The sequence below is a fragment of the Bos indicus x Bos taurus genome, chromosome 5, assembly GCF_003369695.1.
Source record: "Bos indicus x Bos taurus breed Angus x Brahman F1 hybrid chromosome 5, Bos_hybrid_MaternalHap_v2.0, whole genome shotgun sequence".
NCBI classification, from domain to species: domain Eukaryota; kingdom Metazoa; phylum Chordata; class Mammalia; order Artiodactyla; family Bovidae; genus Bos; species Bos indicus x Bos taurus.
The window spans coordinates 66,487,975-66,506,388 of record NC_040080.1 but is presented as its reverse complement, the minus strand read 5'-3'; the positions used below and the strand labels follow the sequence as shown (position 1 = coordinate 66,506,388).

Sequence of the window (18,414 nt, the reverse complement as noted above, 5' to 3'; positions counted from 1 at the left end):
CTATGATTTTAGCCTACATTGAAGAGAAAAATGTATTTATTAAGCATTAATATGAAATGTTTTATTGCTAAAAAAATTTAATAAGGATCACTAGCAGACCAAAAATACCCATATTCACTGGCAACTGTTCTAGTTTAAAAGTAACACAAGCTATCTCCTTACTGAGTTAGGTTTAATTTTGTTCTACATCACAAGTCTCATTTTCAGCATTTATTCTAAGTTAATGACATGGTCCTACTGGTATATTCTGGAATTAGTATCAAGAAATAAGTGAATCTATTTACCAATTGCTCTCAGAAAGAACAGCTCAATATTACTTATGCCAAAACTAACTCATTGTTTTTGGTTGTTGCTCTTCTACACTCAGATATAAAATGCTAGAAATTCTATCCAACAGGTTAAGTTTATTACATGTGGGAGGATTATGTCTGATATCATCCTGACATGATTATTACACTGCTCAAAATTCCTAAATTAAAAAAGAGCCTTTTAAGTTATTTTATGAAAGCAGTAATAGAAATGGAAACTTATTGCTTACAAAATATCCCAAGTCAGAGTCAACTCCTTTATGCTTTATAGTGCAGAATTCCACAGCTTTATTAAAGCTTTGGTTCAAATAGCTGACTAGATCCAAAAGAAAGAAAGTGAAGTCACTCAGTCGTGTCTGCCTCTCTGTGAACTGTAGCCTGCCAGGCTCCTCCATCCATGGGATTTTCCAGGCAAGAGTACTGGAGTGGGTTGCCATTTCCTTCTCCAGACTAGATCCAAAACTGCTTTTGAATTAAAGCCCTAGCACCGTTGTAAACTAATCCCACAAAACCGTATTAGTACAGAGATGCTACAGCCTTCCATCTAGGTAAGAATATAAATAAGGCTCTTTGATTTTTATACAATAATGTCATTTTTGCAACCCACACAATTAGAACACAAAGCAGACCTATTTTGTTACAATACAGAAATGCCAACCACTTTAGTCTCAGTTATGGACTATAAAGAAAGCTGAGCACCGAAGAATTGATGCTTTTGGACTATGGTGTTGCAGAAGCCTCTTGAGAGTCCCTTGGACTGCAAGGAGATCCAACCAGTCAATCCTAAAGGAAATCAGTCCTGAATAATCATTGGAAAGACTGATGCTGAAGCTGAAACTCCAATACTTCGGCCACCTGATGTGAAGAACTGACTCATTTGAAAAGACCCTGATGCTGGGAAAGATTGAAGGCAAGAGGAGAAGGGGACGACAGAGGATGAGATAGTTGGATGGCATCATCGACTCAACGGACATGAGTTTGAATAAGCTCCAGGAGTCGGTGATGGACAGGGAATACTGGTGTGCTGCAATCCATGGGGTTGCAAAGAGTCAGACACAACTAAGGGACTGAACTGAACTGAACAACTCTAGTAAAAAGTGAGCCCCTAGATCAAGTTATTTCTGTAACTTTGCATTGGATATAATGGTGATAAAAAATTAAATCTCAAAGAGAAAACCAAATTAAATAACTAACCAATAGTAACAAGAGCAACAATAAACATCTTCATTGTCAGAAGCACAGTGTGGTCAAACAGTGAGGCTGCTGGAATCTGGAGCTAGAATCAGTCAATGAAGCAGAAGTTCATCTTCTGCATGATAGAAGGGCCTCAAAGGGCTCCATGCAAAGTGGAAGACATGAGAGCCTGGCTTGGGGACTTTCCTATGGTTAAGAATCCACCTTCCAATGCAGGGGGTGTAGGTTCGAGGCCTCTTCGGGGAACTAAGATCCCACGTGCTGCGGGGCAGGTCAGTTCATGAGTGTAGCAACTACTGAGCCTGCACGCTCTAGAGCCCACACACAACTAGAGAAGCCCGCACACTGCCAGGAAGACCCAGGGAATTCAAATAAAACTGACTCACTGATGCAGGCCAGGTGCTGGTCTGGGCTATCTTCTGTACCCTCTTTAATCCCTTCTGACGGAGGAAGAAAAAATAAACCTGTTGCCTATCACCACTTGAGACATTTTTTTTTTTAACATTGGAGCCAAAGGGACACAGGCAGAACTTTGCAACAAAAATCAAATCAAGCTACTCCATGGCTTACATCCTAGGTATCTATAGCTTCCAAACAAGCACACAATGTGGAGCAGTGGTTACTCTTCCACACTTAAAAAACTGCTTGTTGAAGTTATACATATCTTACAATCATCAATTTCTCTTTTAGATGTGCATGTTTGTGCATAAGAGGACATGTAAACCAATGTTTATAGCAGCATGGAAATAAAAGTTTAAAAATTAGAATTTAAATGTCTATCAATAGGAGAATGATAAAGTATGTATATTCACAGAATGGAATATACAGATTTAAACTGGATGAGCTCAACTTATATGTGTGAACCACCTCAAATAAACAAAGCATGTAATAAAAAGACTAATTCAATATATCAATAATATGAGGTCTGATAACTAATAAAAACTTCATAAAATATTATATATGAAACATTTATATACAATAATAATACAAAACCATGAATGAAAATGATAAATCTCAAGTTTAAGATTTTTTTTAATGTGGACTGTTTTTAAAGTCTTAATTGAATTTGTTACAATACTGCTTCTGTTTTATGTTTTGGTCTTTTGGCCACAAGGCATGCAGGATCTTAGCTCCCTGACCAGGGATGGTACCTACACCCACTGCATTGGAAGGTGAAGTCGTCACCACTGGACCACCAGGGAAGTCCCAGAAAGGCTTTTATTACAGGGCACGGGGAAGGAGAGAAGGGGAGCAATAAAAGAGAAAAGCATAGGTCTCCATCTATGAAGTGCATCTATGAAGCACTGGCATTTGAGCTAAGACAAAATTTAATTATTCAATGAGGAACTATTTTATGTACATGTGCTTGGCACTATTACAGGCACAGTGAATAAGTGATAAACAAAACAGATGGGAACTGCTGCTCTCACGGTTTTTTACTTTCCAGTAGAAAAACAGGTGGAAAAGAAGAAACAGTAAGTAAAATGAAAGGCATTTTTCATGATGATAACCTTTATGGAGTAAAATGAAACCCAAAAGGAAGTAATGAAAAACTAGGGGTAGGAAGTTGCAATTTTAAATCTGTTCATTAGGGAACACCTCACAGGGCTAACCTCATTGAGAAAGTGACTTTTAAACAAATAATCAAAATTAAGTGTCAGTATACAATATAAAATTGAATGAAGGAAGAGATCCTGGAAGAGAGAAGAACACATGCAAAGGCCCTGAGGCTGCAGTGTGTATTGCAATTTCAAATGAGAGAGAGGTAGAGGCAGGTAGACAATGAAAAGTTATATTACAAAGAACAGTTATGATCTTCAAGTTATTTTAACAGAACCACCTGGATGGGTAGGAGATAGACAAATGCATTATACATGGATTTTGGTCTCTACTCTACAGATTCAAGGGGCTTCCCAGGTGGCACTAGGGTAAAGAACCCACCTGCCAATGTAGGAGACATAAGAGATGAGGATTCAATCCCTGGTTTGAGAAGATCCCCTGCAGGAGGGCATGGCGACCCACTCCAATATTCTTGCCTGGAGAATCCCATGGACAGAGGAACCTGGAGGGCTATGGTGTATAGGGTTGCAAAGAGTCAGATATGACTAAAGTGACTTACCACACATGGATACAGTCAAGCCTCCAGGACCTTCTAAGCAGCCTATATCACACTGAGAATAAGTCATAAAAGAAGGAAGAAAGACTCAGGAGGCAAAAGACAAAAAGTAGAAATTACAGTTTTCCTAGAAAATTTCCAGTCAACTCTCTTAACTGAAAAAAAAGTGACAAGAAGAAAGAGGCACTTTGCATTAAAAAAAATCAAACGCTTCTCCATATCTTTTATCCTATACGTTCCACCACTCACAGTTAATTTGATATATCAACTCAGCTAAGCTATAGGGCGCCCAGATGTTTGGTCAAAAACTAGTTGAGATATTGTTGTGAGGGTATTTTGTAGATGTAATTAACATTTACAATCAATTGACTTCCAGTGAAGAAAATTACCCCCCACAATACGGGTAGGCCTCATTTGATCCACTGAGGGCCATACAAGCAAAAACTGAGATTTCCTGAAGAAAGAAGTCTGCCTCAAGATTGTAACATGGAAATCCTGCCTGTTTCCAGCTTGCTGGTTGGCCCTATGAACTTTGGACTCAAGACTACAACATCAACTCTTACATGGATTGCCAGTCTGCCCTACAGATTTCAGAACTGCCAGCCCTCATGATCATATGAGCCAAGTCTTTGAAATGAATCTCTTGATGATTGTCTCTCTGGAGAATGGTGAAAATTTGGGGTACCATGAAATGGAATGTTACTATAAAAAATACCTAAACATTTGGAAGTGGCTTTGGAATGGGTGGGCTTCCCTGGTGGCTCAGATGGTAAAGATTCAGCCTGTAATGCAGGAGACCTGGGTTTGATACCTGGATTGGGAAGATCCCTTAGAGAAGGGAATGGCAACCCACTCCAGTATTCTTGCCTGGAGAATCCCATAGGCAGTGGAGTCTGGGAGGATATAGCCCATGGGGTCACAAAGAGTTGGACACGACTGGGTAACTTTCACTTTTTCTACTTTTGAAATTGGGTAATGGATAGAGGCTAGAATAATTCTGAGGATCTTGACTGTAAACATTTAGATTGTCTTGACCAGAATATTACTGGAAATATGAATGTTGAAGATGTCTTTGCTGAGGTTTCAGATAGAAATAAAAAATATGTTATTGGTCACCAAAGGAAAGATACCTTGTGGCAGAGAACTTGACTGAATTGTGTTCTTCTTTTGGGTAGAAAGTAAAAATTTTAAGTGATGAAACTGGACATAGAGCTGAAGTTGTCACTTCTAACCAACTGGGAGGCAAGGCCTGGCCACTCCCTGTCTTGGATAGTAAAATGGGATTAGACAAAAGTTGAAGCATAAATTTTTAAGAAGGAACTAGAACTTATGACTGGAAAAATCCTCAGCCTATCCAGATAGTGTGCTCTGGAAACTGTGCAGAACAACCATTTACTAAAGGGACTAGGTGCTTGACTCATGGATCCAATCAAGCAACTCGTCAGAAGCCAGAGGCTGAGATGCAGGAATCCAGAAAAGATCTGTGGAGAACCTTCTAGTCTGATGGCTTGGACCCCATGAATTGCACAAGGCAGAAACACTGTTGAAAGACATAGGATGAAATCAAGCAAGAATGACTCTGAAGGAAGAACCACAGAGGGTGATGCCTCAGCTAAGGACCAGTTCAGTTCCAAAGGGTGGACCCCCACCCCCTGTTCTAAAAGGCAGGGCTTAAGGGGAGGGGCCACCCCATCAGGTCTAGAGGACAGAGCACCAGACCACAGAGAACTGTTCTCCAGTCTTAAAACCTAATGGAATTTGTCCAGCTAAGTTGAAAACCCCCTTTAGAGTTTGGACCAGCAGTCCTTTTTTCCTTCCAATTTTTCCCTTTATAAAGTGGAATGCCTATTCTATATCTGTCTAACTGTTGTATTTTGGAAACAAGAATACTTGTTTTCCAGGCTTCAGATGTCCACAGATGGAGAGGAATTTTTCCCTGGCTGGACTATATGCCAAGCCTCACCCAAAACTGATTTAGATAAAATTGGTACTTAGAGTTGATACTGCAGTGATTGACTTTGAGGATATTGGGATTGGGTGAACATATTTTTTACATGGGAAGGATGTGGGTTTGGGGAGTATCAAAATGCAAACTGTTATGGATTAAACAGTGTCCCTCAGAAAAGATATATTTAAGTCCTAATCTTCAAAACTTCAGAACATGACCTTATTTGGAAATAGGGCCAGCGTAGATGTCATTTTTAAGATAAGATCATCCTGAAGTATGTGTGCATGCGTGTGTGTGTGCTTTGCTAAGTCACTTCAGTTTTGTTCGACTCTTTGTGACCCTATGGACCATAGACCACCAGGCTTCTCTGTCCACTGCATTCTCTAAGCAAGAATACTGGAGTGGGTTGCCATTTCCTACTCTAATGCATGTTCCTGACCCAGGGATTGAACCCGTGTCTCTTGCGTCTCCTGCATACTGAAGCATAATGGACTTCTAATTCAATAAGACACACGTCCTTATAAGATGATGGCCACATGAAGACAAACACAAGGAGAATGCCATAGGAACACAGATGCATAAATTGGACATGCTGTCACACCTGCGTCTATCAGAAGGTGGGAGAGGAAATGAAGGATCCTTTTCCACAAGATTCTAAGAAAGCCTTGCCAATGCTTTATTTCAGACTTATTTATTTCTAGAACTGAGGGAGAATACATTTCTGTATTTCAAGCCACCTAGTTTGAACCGAAGGCTTAGGAAGTGCTCAATAAAGATTTAGAATCTACTTTTATTTAAGTTCACATTATTCTCAAACTAAACAAGTGATGGAAGCCCTATGCTTCCTTATGGAAGCCCTAAGCTATAACCTCCATTTATATCTTACTTCACAGAGGCTCTTACAAGTTATGTGATTTGCCCATAATGGGCAAAGCAAGTTAACTGTGTTTCAGGGATTTTAAGCAAAGTTTTCCAACACCTACATCCTTTATGGAATTTAAAGCATTGATGCTCTATTTTCCTCCCTAGATAGATCTTATGTGTCTGTATGCATGTGTGCGTGTGTGTGTGCATGTGTGTTTGTATATATTTGTGTGTTGATATTTATGGGTAACTGTCAAGGGACCTTGGTGACATTTTCAGCAGTTTCTGGAGTAGATCTGATAACGAACTAAAGGAACAGAGACAAACTATTTGATGGTAATTTGGTTTGCATACTCTCAGTAGAAAAGTGAGAAGTAAGTAAATATCCTATGGACACAGTAAATTAGACTCTTGTCTACATATTAATCATTGCAAGCCAAGTTCTGAATATAAACATATTTTATTATTATAAAAGATTAATTGAAAAATGTGCTAAGAGCTCAAACTTTGGTTTTTTGATCATAATCAAAAAATGTTTTATCTTTAGACTGTGTGCAAATTGTTTCAAACTTTAAATGAAGGTGCCTCATATATATCTGCATATCTGATTTTACTCATATTTAGTATTTCCTTAATTAGTGAAACTTCAGCCATCTGAATATTTAACTTACAAATTATGAACCTGTCAGAATGGCTTTAGTGTGTATCAAAAGGAGAAGTTACAAAACTATTTTCTCTAACTTTGAGAACATAAACATACCTAAGCAAATTCATATACAGACACAGATTATATAAGTTATAATAAATTGATAACAAAAGTTTCAGCCACACTTATGGTGAATCTGGAAAATATCACTGCACAACTACACCTTAAATGCCAGTATTTATTTAGCTCTTCCTCCAAATTGAAACATATTGAGGACTAAAAATGATTTCCTTTTCAAAAACAACATGAACACTGCCTAAGAAATCATTAACTCTATTTGTCACCCAGTAAATAGAGTTTTTGTTACCAGTCCCAAAACTTTCAATAGCTGTTTTTACTTTCCTTTTCTGGATTCAGTTTCTCATATATAAAATGTGATGATTCTTCAAGGTTTCTATGAGTTCCCAATTTCAATAGCAAAATCATTTATCACTGTCTGACATTTAATTTCAGTTCAAGAAAAATGTAAATAGAAAACTGCATAAGTAGTACCACAATTACACTTAGCTTTTGATGTTTACTTGTCTTTATCATGTGAGCCTAAATACAACCAAAAGGTTTTTTTGACCTTGGATATTTGCTGAATAAAGATAAAAATGGCCAGACACTTTAGAAAGAACAGAAAATACATTCATCTAAGTTACAGCTCCAGTGGCTTAAGAAATGTATCTCTTTATGTTGAGAACTCAGTACAGAATATGATTACACTGTAAATGTATAGAGTAGATATTTTTATTTTGAGAAACCAGCCTTCAAACTGTAAAATTAATAGCCAATGTCTTTAATTACATATAAATATACAGAAGCATCACACACAATAACTTTATATCTTTCCATAATATAGTTCCAAACATTTGGGGAATAAATTACCTAAGCCCTATAATAAAACCCAATTCATTTTTACAGTTTTATAGCAAAGTACACATAGATGTTTATAAACATTATGATTTAGAATGAGAAAAATAAGATTACTTCCAATATTGTTATCTAATATCAAGTAAAAATGAAATTTTACTATTTAAAGATTCAGTGTTCCTTCAAAATTCCAATGTTAAATAAAGTTTAAAATTTTCTTAACTAATGACAACTTGGCTGACTATATAATGTACTGTATTAATTAAGTGTGATTAATACATCTTTCAGCCAAGAGATTTAAGAATGATAACAGTTAGTTTCATAAAAACATTTTAAAAATCTATTTATATAATATAAGCATAGAATAATACCTCATTACCCTTAACCCAGTACCACTCAAAAGTAAAATCATTTTCTATTAGCCAACAATTGCAGACTCTTTCACTCTCATTAAACTTAGAACATGAAATCAATTGATATTAAAGAATAAAAAATGTCTATTATTTAAAGTATAGCTTAACATGGGTACAAGCTGTATACTTTAAAAGTTACCTGAATAGACAGAGAACACGAGTGTGCTACTTCTCAGGGCTCAGAGATGAGAATCGAGGCAACTGATCATTAACTTTTAGCTGGAAGCAAACTTGCATACATATCTCAAGAGACTCTCTACTCTGCCCTCCCACTCTTGCTTCTCTCAAATCAGGGAAAAGGTAGCACTATCTCTTCTTGAAGGACTTGCTTTGATATGCACCATTAGTTCATACTTTTTACAGTGTAAAGTTAACTTGGCTTAAATTATACCCTGGGTCAAAGAAGGTAACCAAGTTTGGCAATTTAAGCTGCTAAATTTAACCTGATTCTCTTTCTCAGATGTTGCTACAACCACATTTTCAAGTATATGGACCATCGTGTGATTTAACATCATGAATAGAACATACTGCAAAACTAATATAAGATATAAATTAAAACATCAGTGAATCTTCACCTGGTATACTACTACTCAATCAGTTATGAACAATAATAAAGAGGCCAGGGCCATGTGTTGAACCCCTTGAGAGGCAGATAGTTTCATTTTGTTGCCTAATCACACACTACACGGCTTACTTGGCCAGCCATTCAGTAAATGCCTGCCCTCTGTCACAAAGGGTCCTCCCCTAAGAGTGTAATGGGGTATCTGATGGTGAGTCTTTGTATTTACGAACTTACAATAGCTTTATAGAAATGAAGAGCCATCATTTAGTGGGCGTTTCCCATATTCTAGGTAGGTTATCTTACCGAACACTTGACATTCATGACCTCACTCTCTGGACCCTATAAGATAGACTATTATAATACATGTTTAAAGCATGAGGACACAGAGGTTCAGATTTGGTTACTTAGGTCAGATAGTTAGTAAATATTGGGTCCTAGATTCTAATTCTGGTTATTATTGTTATTTGGATCCAAGATCCACATTTTTCTCCACTGAATGGCAGGTCAGCCTTTCTATGGTTAGTAGATGAGAATTTGATTTCCCATATGAAAGATGCCATTATTTAGACTTAGGCAATAAGCAACAACTTGTAAAATATGATCCCCAAAGATGTTAATAGGCTGCATTTCTAAATGTACATATATAATGGTTTCAATAACCAGAAAGTTTTAACATAAATTATCTCTTGACATTTCTTCTAATTTTTTTAACTAAATGATGCAGATGCCTTTACAAAATAAGACATTCGGTGTTTTTCCGTCTTCTATTAAAATCTTAAGTTAAAAAAAATGAAACAAAATAAAAGCACTGGGAAATTTTGTCTTGTACAATATTAGACATACACTGAAGTTTTAAAACACTAAATGAATTGTAATATGGATTTCACAATTATGTAGCACAGAAATCAAAAGCAGATGACATCTTTACTGAGAACTCTTCAAATACCTTTGTCCCAACACAGAAAAGTGCTTAGTAGGTAGTAAGTGTTCAGTACATTTATTTAGGGTAAAATTACCTGATGTAATAATAACTTCATTATGTACCCCACAGACATACTTCAAGTAATATTTTTTTGAAATGTAGAAGAAGAAAATTTCAACAGTCATTTGCTTTATCAATTACTTTTATATAATACCAAACGACAAGACCCAATTCTATGCAAATAAATAATTATTAACTTTATTAAGCAAACATATCGTTAATTATACCAAGAAGGCTAAATTTCAAAAGGTCTCATGTGTGATTAATATTTTTATTTAGTATTATTATAAAATGTTCTAAAGTTAAATAAAAAGAGAAATACAAAAATATATCTGTTTAATATATAAATATTATGTTATCAAGAGAATAATTATATAACATAAGAGCTATAAAAATTAGAATTGGCAGAAGTATGAACAATATATTTTGTACTTATTTTGTATGACTCTGCTTATTGTTACAACAACATTAAATCCTTAAAAAATTATTATCTGAGTAATACAGACAGTTATGTTTATTACATAAACCTTTGAGGAAAGAAAAGCCAAATGCAAAACAGACTCGTTCACCAAGAGCCCAAGGGAGAAAGTGGCTGAAGGTGACTAACCTTTGCCAAGGTTATAAATTCTCAAGAGTAATTCCAAAAATGTGGTAGAGTGAGTTTTTTCTTTTTTTTTTCCAGTTTCCAAAATTCTTCAATAATTCAGGGACAAGAAAGTGAAAGACAGAAAGTAGCCTCAGGGGAAAACCTTGATAAATAGCATGTGTGCTATTGGAACAGGTTATTAATTCTGCGTTTGAAATATGACAATGGGTTCTTGGCTATGAATTTGTTTATAACATTATTCCCAAGTTCCATGCAGGATTCACATATTTCCCTTGTGAGATTTTGATGTTTTCTACATTATGACTAAGGAGTAAAAACTGAGCTAATAGGGAAGATTCAAGTTTTTAATCTGCATAAAAAATGTAAGACATTCCGAAAAGCCGAAAGCTCAGTTGTAGATACTTGGGTGAGGAAAAGCAGTGAACTAGTCAAAAGCCTAATCAAATACCTCACAAACACAATGGAAATCTTTTAATAGGTTGCTTTTCCCATTTGGTTGTTGGTTTTTTCCCTATTCTTTTCCTGGAAAGAGTACTATACTCTTAACATTCATTAAGCATAATTGTGATATCATTATTTTCAGAATTCTAGAATTACAATAGAGTTTGAAATCAGCATATAATAGAAGATAACAACCCAAATTTATTCCCTGAGTTAATTATCCCTCAGAGTTATAATGAAAAAGGAAATCTCTTTTTAACTTTGATAAGCATAGAAGGAAAAAAAGTCCTCAGTTAAATTTTCTTGCATAAGCTAATTCTTCCAAACTTTCAAAATACCACAGGAAAATATAATGGGAGCAAAGGGGTCCTAAACTCAAAATACAGAGGTATTCTGCCATTTCAACAGATTTCCTTTTTTGCTGATGACAGCAGCTCAATAATACTAGAGCAGAACTATTGGAAACATGATTTGAGTATAGGGAACATTTAAGATACTTCCTTCTTTGACTGTTATCCAGTTAATAGATCTTACTGTATTCAGCCGATACAGGAAACACATTCAGAGAGAGAACTTCTGACTCAGAACTTCTAGCTCAGAACTTCTGACTCCTCTTAGCTCCCCACCATCATCCTCAGCATGCCCGTGGTTTCATAGCTTTCTAGTAAATACAGCAGCCTCTGTCAGAGACTCAGCTCAAAGCCAGAGTCAGCAATCCTGTCTCCCCTTCTCTACAATCACACTGAATTATCAGTTCTAGTAGATTCTACTCCCACAAGGACTCAAATTCATCTCCTTCCCTTCTTTCCCATAGGCAAGATTTTATTTCAATAAAGTTGATAGCTTTCCAGTTGTTATACCAGCATCCACTTTCTCTATTTGAGTAAAGCCTCAGTACCTCAGTATCTTTGCCTAAACTGGTTAATAGAAGCTCAGACCATGGCATACTGATCAATAACTCCTCACTGCTGCTTTCCTACCCTCATACCCCACAGCCATCTGTGGACACACAGACACACACAAACAAGTATACCTTGGGATATGTCACAAGATGGGCTTTCCCAGGTGGCACTAGTGGTAAAGAACCCACCTGCCAATGCAGGAACCTAAAGAGATGTGGGTTTGATCCCTGCATCTGGAAGATCCCTTGGAGGAGGGCATGGCAACCCACTCCAGTATTTCTGTCTGGAGAATTCCATGGATATAGGAGCCTAGCAGGCTACAGTCCACAGGGTCACAAAGAGATGGACACGACTGAAGTGACTTAGCACATGTTATAATACAATCATTTGTATTTTCCATCTACTACTATAATCAATAACATTAACATTGGAGCTTTAATATTAATGTTAGTTTTAATGGACTTTTCACTGCTGTTAGTAACATAGAAGCCATCATTTCTCTTGTTTTTTTAAAAAATTCTACAAAGGCATTAGACATTACTATGAGATGTGAGTAAATAGAGCTCAAGGCAACAATACATCTAGGCTCAGTCACATCTTACCAAGTATGAGATTCTTCTACACCTCAAAATGAATTTCTATCTTTATTAAAAATTAACAAAAACCTTGAAACATTTTAAATTACTTTAAATTAAAGTATAAAATCTTCAAATGCTGATGTCATGAAATATAAATTTTAGAAGTATAGTGGCTATTATCAAAAAGACCAGAGATAACAAATGCTGGTGAGGATGTGGAAAAAAGGGAGCCCTGGTGGCACTCTGTTGATGGCACTGTAAATTGCTGCAGCCCTATGGAAAATTGTATGGAGGTTCCTCAAAAAAATTAAAAGTAGAACTGCTGCTGTAATGATCCAGCAATTCTACTTCTGGGTATATAACCAAAGAAGAGTTAACTAATATCTGGAAGAGATATTTGCATTCCTGAGATCACTGCAGTGTCAGTCACACTAACTGAGATATAGAAACAACCTAAGTGCCCACCACAAACAAATGGATAAAGAAAATGTGCCACACACAGGTGCAAATGTGCATGTGTGCACACACACACACACACACACACAAATGTATATATATAAACTGGAATATTATTTGGCCATAAAAAAGACAAAAATTCTGCCTTTTGTGACAACATGGATAGATCTTGAGGCCATTATGCTAAAAGTTAAATAATTTAGATAGAGAAAGACAAATATGGTGTGATCTCACCTATATGTGGAACTGAACTAATAGAGAAGAGAGTGGCAGTGCCGGGGGCTGAGGAGTGGGGGAAATGGGGAGATGTTGGTCAGAGAGTACAAAGATTCAGTTATAAGCTGAGTAAGTTCTGAGGATCTACAGTACAGCACAGTGACTATAGTTAAGAATATCATATTGTATACTTGAAAGTTGCTAGGAAGAGTACAGCGTTAATGTTCCCACCATAACTACAACAAAATGATAATTATGTGAGGTGATGTTAACTAACTTTATTGTAACAATAGCTTCATAATATACATGTGTGTATCAAATACCCGGGTGCTGCTAGTGGTAAAGAACCCACCTGCCAATGCAAGAGACATAAGAGATGCAGGTGTGATCCTTGAGTTGGGAAGAACCCCTGGAGAAGGAAATGGCAACCCACTCCAGTATTCTTGCCTGGGAAATCCCGTGGACAGAGGAGCCTGGTAGGCTATGGTCCATAGGGTCACAAAGAGTCAGACACGACTGAAGTGACTTAGTATGCATTCATGCACACCTTAAACTTAGATAACATATGTCATCTAAGTACATCTCAGTAGAGGTAGGAAAAAAAGTAATGAGGCAGAGGTATGAAGCAGACACCTAGATTTGGAAAGGCACAGGTTTAGCTCAGTCCCCTAATACCCCTACCCCAGGCTGTGGAGGGGTGTGGTAGGCAGGAACCAAGCAGCCTGAGGTGGGACACAGTCCATGCCCCTGCCAGAGTGCTGCTCCCTCCCCCCATTTCAGGAGGAGCCCTCATGCTTGGGATTTGTTCTCTACAGGGTGCTGGGTGCAAAGTAGTTGTAGTCAAGTGGTTCCACTCTACTGGCCTGGTTACAGAGTCCTCAAGGAGGGAAGGAGAGCCACGCCCCACCTCCCTTCCCATCCCTCTGGATTTTTAACTCTTAACACCTGCCAGTAAAGATTGGCTGCACTGAAAAAAGAATGTAAAGACATAACGGCAAAAGCAAGGTTTATAGGAGTCATAACCATGTCCTAGGACTTGATAAAAATCCTATGGCTTCAATTATTTTGTCTCTGGTTTCCCTGTGTGGACTCGACTCTCTTAACATCCTACTTAGTAGCAGACAGAGCATACAGACTGTCTTCACCTTTGTCTGGCCCTGTGAGGAGCCCCAGTCTACTTACTCAGCTTCCCCCTGCTGGGGAACCAGCTATTTCCTACTATGGTGTAGAACAACTCCTTGCTGTTCTTCTTCACCCTATTCTAAAGGATTCTTAAAAAAAAAAAAAAATTTGATTTAGTATTAGAAAGCTCAGGTTCAGACCTACTTTCTACTTCTGACCTTGAACAAAGTACCTGACCTTTCTGAGTCTCAGGCTTCTCACCTACCTACTGGCTTCACGTTTCCTTACAGAGACAATGCTAGTAAAATAATATTTCAGTATATTTCACATATGATTGCTGAATTTGAAAAAAGAAAACTAAGCAAGCTTAGGACAGACATTTCTGGAGCTCTCTTTTAGATATGTGCCTTCCTACAGAGGAGCTGGGTTCTGGCCTGGTTCATTTGTTCTTGTTTTATCATTAAGTCGTGTCTGACTCTTTGCAACCCCATGGACTGCAGCCTGCCAGGATCCTCTATCTATGAGATTTCCCAGGCAAGAATACTGGAGTGGGGTTTCCATTTCCTTCTCCAGGGGAATCTTCCCAACACAGGGATCAAACCCAAGTCTCCAGCATTGGCAGGTGAATTCTTTAATGCTGAGTTACCAGGGAAGCCGAGTCTGATCCATACTATGTATATACTAGGGCAGGTTGTGCTCCTACAAAGGGAGTCTAAATTTTGGAGAAAAATTCAATTAGAAACTCCATTTGACCACATATCCAAGCCACATACTTTAGTTAGCATCAACTTTAAGAATTAAAAAGATGAGTCAAATGGACTAGCCTAATCTATTTTCCCTTGTTTTAATTAATCAATTTAACCAACATTTAGGGAGTAGCTAGCATATAAAATTCATTATGTTATGAACAGTAAGAAGGTCAAGATAAGTAAGACAGATTCTCTTTTCTCAAACAGTCACTCTTATGATGGAAAATAGATTCATATACAGTTAACAAAGCTTAGCTATTAAACCTAAAATATAAAGTATTATGAGTTGTCATATACTACAGAATCTTGTGTGATTTAATTCATTTCTACATATATTCACATATTTAATAGATAAAAACCACAATCATAAAATTATCTGCTCAGGGCATCTGCCATAGCATCATAAAGCTGTTAACCAATGTTAGGATCTGATGATCAGAATTTGATAACTAAGAAATAGTACCCTATATCTGAAACCAATGTACTCATTATTATTCAGATTTTTTTTTCAAAAATTGCTATTTTATTTGTTATTGCTAAATCAATATAGATTTTACAGTCTAATATATATGATTATACATTCTTTTCATTTTAATAATAATATTTTGAAAATAATTTTGAACTGAAGTATTTCATAGGTATATTTAAATAATATGTGCATTTTCCCATCAGTATATATTTTATTTTATTTTTTTTTCTAATTTTATTTTATTTTTAAACTTTACATAATTGTATTAGTTTTGCCAAATATCAATTTTGCCAATATCAGATTTTTCATAGATGCATTAACGAAGGTAACTGATTTACTCTTAACAGGAATCCACAATTCATTATTTCTGGAATATAACTTGAATGGGGAAGACAAAATAATTAATTTTCAAAATTTCCTAGGTTAAAGAGACTGTGTAAAATAGATAGCTAGTGGGAACATACTGTATAGCACAGAGAGCTCAGCTCAGTGCTCTGTGCTGACCTAGATGGGTGAAGTGGGAAGAGAGGAAGGTCCAAGAGGGAGGGGATATATATATATATATATATATATATATATAGCTGATTGGGCTTCCCTGAAGACTTAGCAGATAAAGTATCCACCTGCCAGTACAGGAGATCCAGGTTCGATCCTTGGGTCAAGAAGATCCCTATGGGTCACAAAGAGTTGGACAAGACTGAGCAACTAAGCACAAGTCTACATAGCTGACTCACTTTATTGTACAACAGAAACTAACACAATATTGTAAAGCAACTATGCTGCTGCTGTTGTGTCCGACTCTGTGCGACCCCAGATGGCAGTCCACCAGGCCCCACCGTCCCTGGCATTCTCCAGGCAAGAACATTGGAGTGGGTTGCCATTTCCTCCTCCAATGCATGAAAGTGAAAAGTGAAATTAAAGTCACCCAGTCATATCTGACTCTTAGCGACCCCATGGACTGAAGCCTACCAGGCTCCTCCATCTATGGGATTTTCCAGGCAAGAGTACTGGAGTGGGTTGCCATTGCCTTCTCCAATAGGCCAATTTAAAAAAAGAAAGACCACCAAAAGCATATGTATCTAGTCAATTTAGCCTGAAAGAAAAAGCCTTATTATTTGCTCTCAGTATTGACATCAACCCCCCAGGATTCACAGTCTATGTAAGAGAAAGGAGAACACAGTAAGTGTGGGATTAATTATAATAGGGAAAACATTGTTGAGTGTGCTCAGTTTACCTCCCTACTGACCTCTTGATGTGATTTCAACGTAAAAAGGTATACAGAGATATAGAAGATATATATTTGGTATGTAATTTTTTGAAACCTTCCACTAACTCATTCCAGTTAACTTTTTTAATTGAAAAAGTTTCTCTTCTTTTTTCGAGTACTCTTCTGTCAAGTCCCAAATTAAAGTTAAAGCAAAGTTAGAAAAGAATGGTATCCTTTGTACATTCAGTGTTCAAATGTTTCTGAGGCTACACAGTGATCTGTATGTACTTCCACATGGTTAAGTGCCATGAGGAAAGCCCCTCCCAACTTTCTGTGACTTTTTAACTGCATCCAGGCAAATAAGATGTCAATTAGTAAAGTGTTAGAGAAGTGAGGGTGTAAAATATAAGTAGGAAAAAATGACCAAAGGACACCACAAAGATGCCAAGTATATGTGAAGGAAAATAGAAATAACATCGAATTAAAAGCATATATTGGTGTGTTTCTAAACCACATGTTCAATAGGGCCATGATATAGTTTGTAAGTATCCAATTGCTAGAGAAAACCTAGGGAGTCAGAAAACAGGCACAGACAAACTATTCCAATAGTTCTAACAATGTGTGATTAAAAACTATAAAAGAGGGACTTTCCTGGTGGTCCTGTGGCTAAGACTCCTTGCTCCCAAAGCGGGGCCCTGGGTTCAATCCCTGGTCAGGGAACTAGATCCTGCATGCCGCAATTAAAGATCTAGCATGTCACAGCTAAGACCTGGCACAGTCAAATAAATAGAACAAAATAAAATATTAAAAGAAACTACATAAGGAATCATGGCATGTTGCTCCTGGCCTCTGTATGCAGGGCACTAGACAGAGTAAACAGATCCTGCCTCCCTGCCTGACTCCTGGAAGCTTTAATATTTTGGGATCATTGTTTCTTCCCCACTGTCCCAGAAAAGACTTGAAAAGACATAAGTTATTCATTGATATTGGGAAGTGAGCAAAATATGTCAGCAAAATTAATTAATATATTGTCCCTTACAATATAGTTATTGTGGCCAAAATCTAAAAAGTGAATCAAATATATGATCCTGCCAGGCCTTTGGAATACGTACCACATCACTGCCAGACACAGTGAATGTGGAAGTGAGAGAGTAGCAGTTTCTAACCATCCAGTTCAGAGGCTTCCCTCTTCATAGAATGTCTTTGAAAATTCAAACCAGGTTTTCTCACTTGCAAAGTAGTTTTTTTTTTAATCTAAGACACTTTTTTATAGGATGTTGCATACTTTTCCTGGTACCAAGAAATAGGCATGCTTAAACAGTGACATCAAAAAAAGAGACTGATAATATTAGCTAAAACAGAAAGACAAACAAGTTGAAGGAACTGAATTGCTATAGGATATGCAATGGGTAAATTTAACTCAGATGACCATGATATCTACTACTGTGGGCAAGAATCCCTTAGAAGAAATGGAGTAGCTATCATAATCAACAAAAGAGTCTGAAATGCAGTACTTGGATGCAATCTCAAAAATGACAGAATGATCTCTGTTCGTTTCCAAGGCAAACCATTCAATATCACAGTAATCCAAGTCTATGCCCCGATCAGTAATACTGAAGAAGCTGAAGTTGAACTGTTCTATGATGATTTACAAAACCTTCTAGAACGCTCAAAAAAGATGTTCGTTTCATTATAGGGGACAGGAATGCAAAAGTAGGA

The 18,414-nt window shown here is 37.0% G+C and overlaps 1 protein-coding gene across 6 annotated transcripts in view; it reads right to left on the bottom strand.

Annotated features, from left to right (window-relative positions):
- The window catches only part of SLC16A7 (solute carrier family 16 member 7), a 195,865-nt gene that overhangs the window by 102,748 nt on the left and 74,703 nt on the right, over positions 1 to 18,414 (bottom strand). Inside the window, exon 1 of one of the 6 annotated variants that reach the window (XM_027542406.1) lies at positions 8,544 to 8,623. The exons of the other annotated variants lie outside the window; for them this stretch is intronic. The gene's annotated coding sequence lies outside the window, so the exon portion shown is untranslated. Of the gene's footprint in view, positions 1 to 8,543; positions 8,624 to 18,414 lie in introns of those variants that run through there. 6 annotated transcript variants of the gene reach the window in all.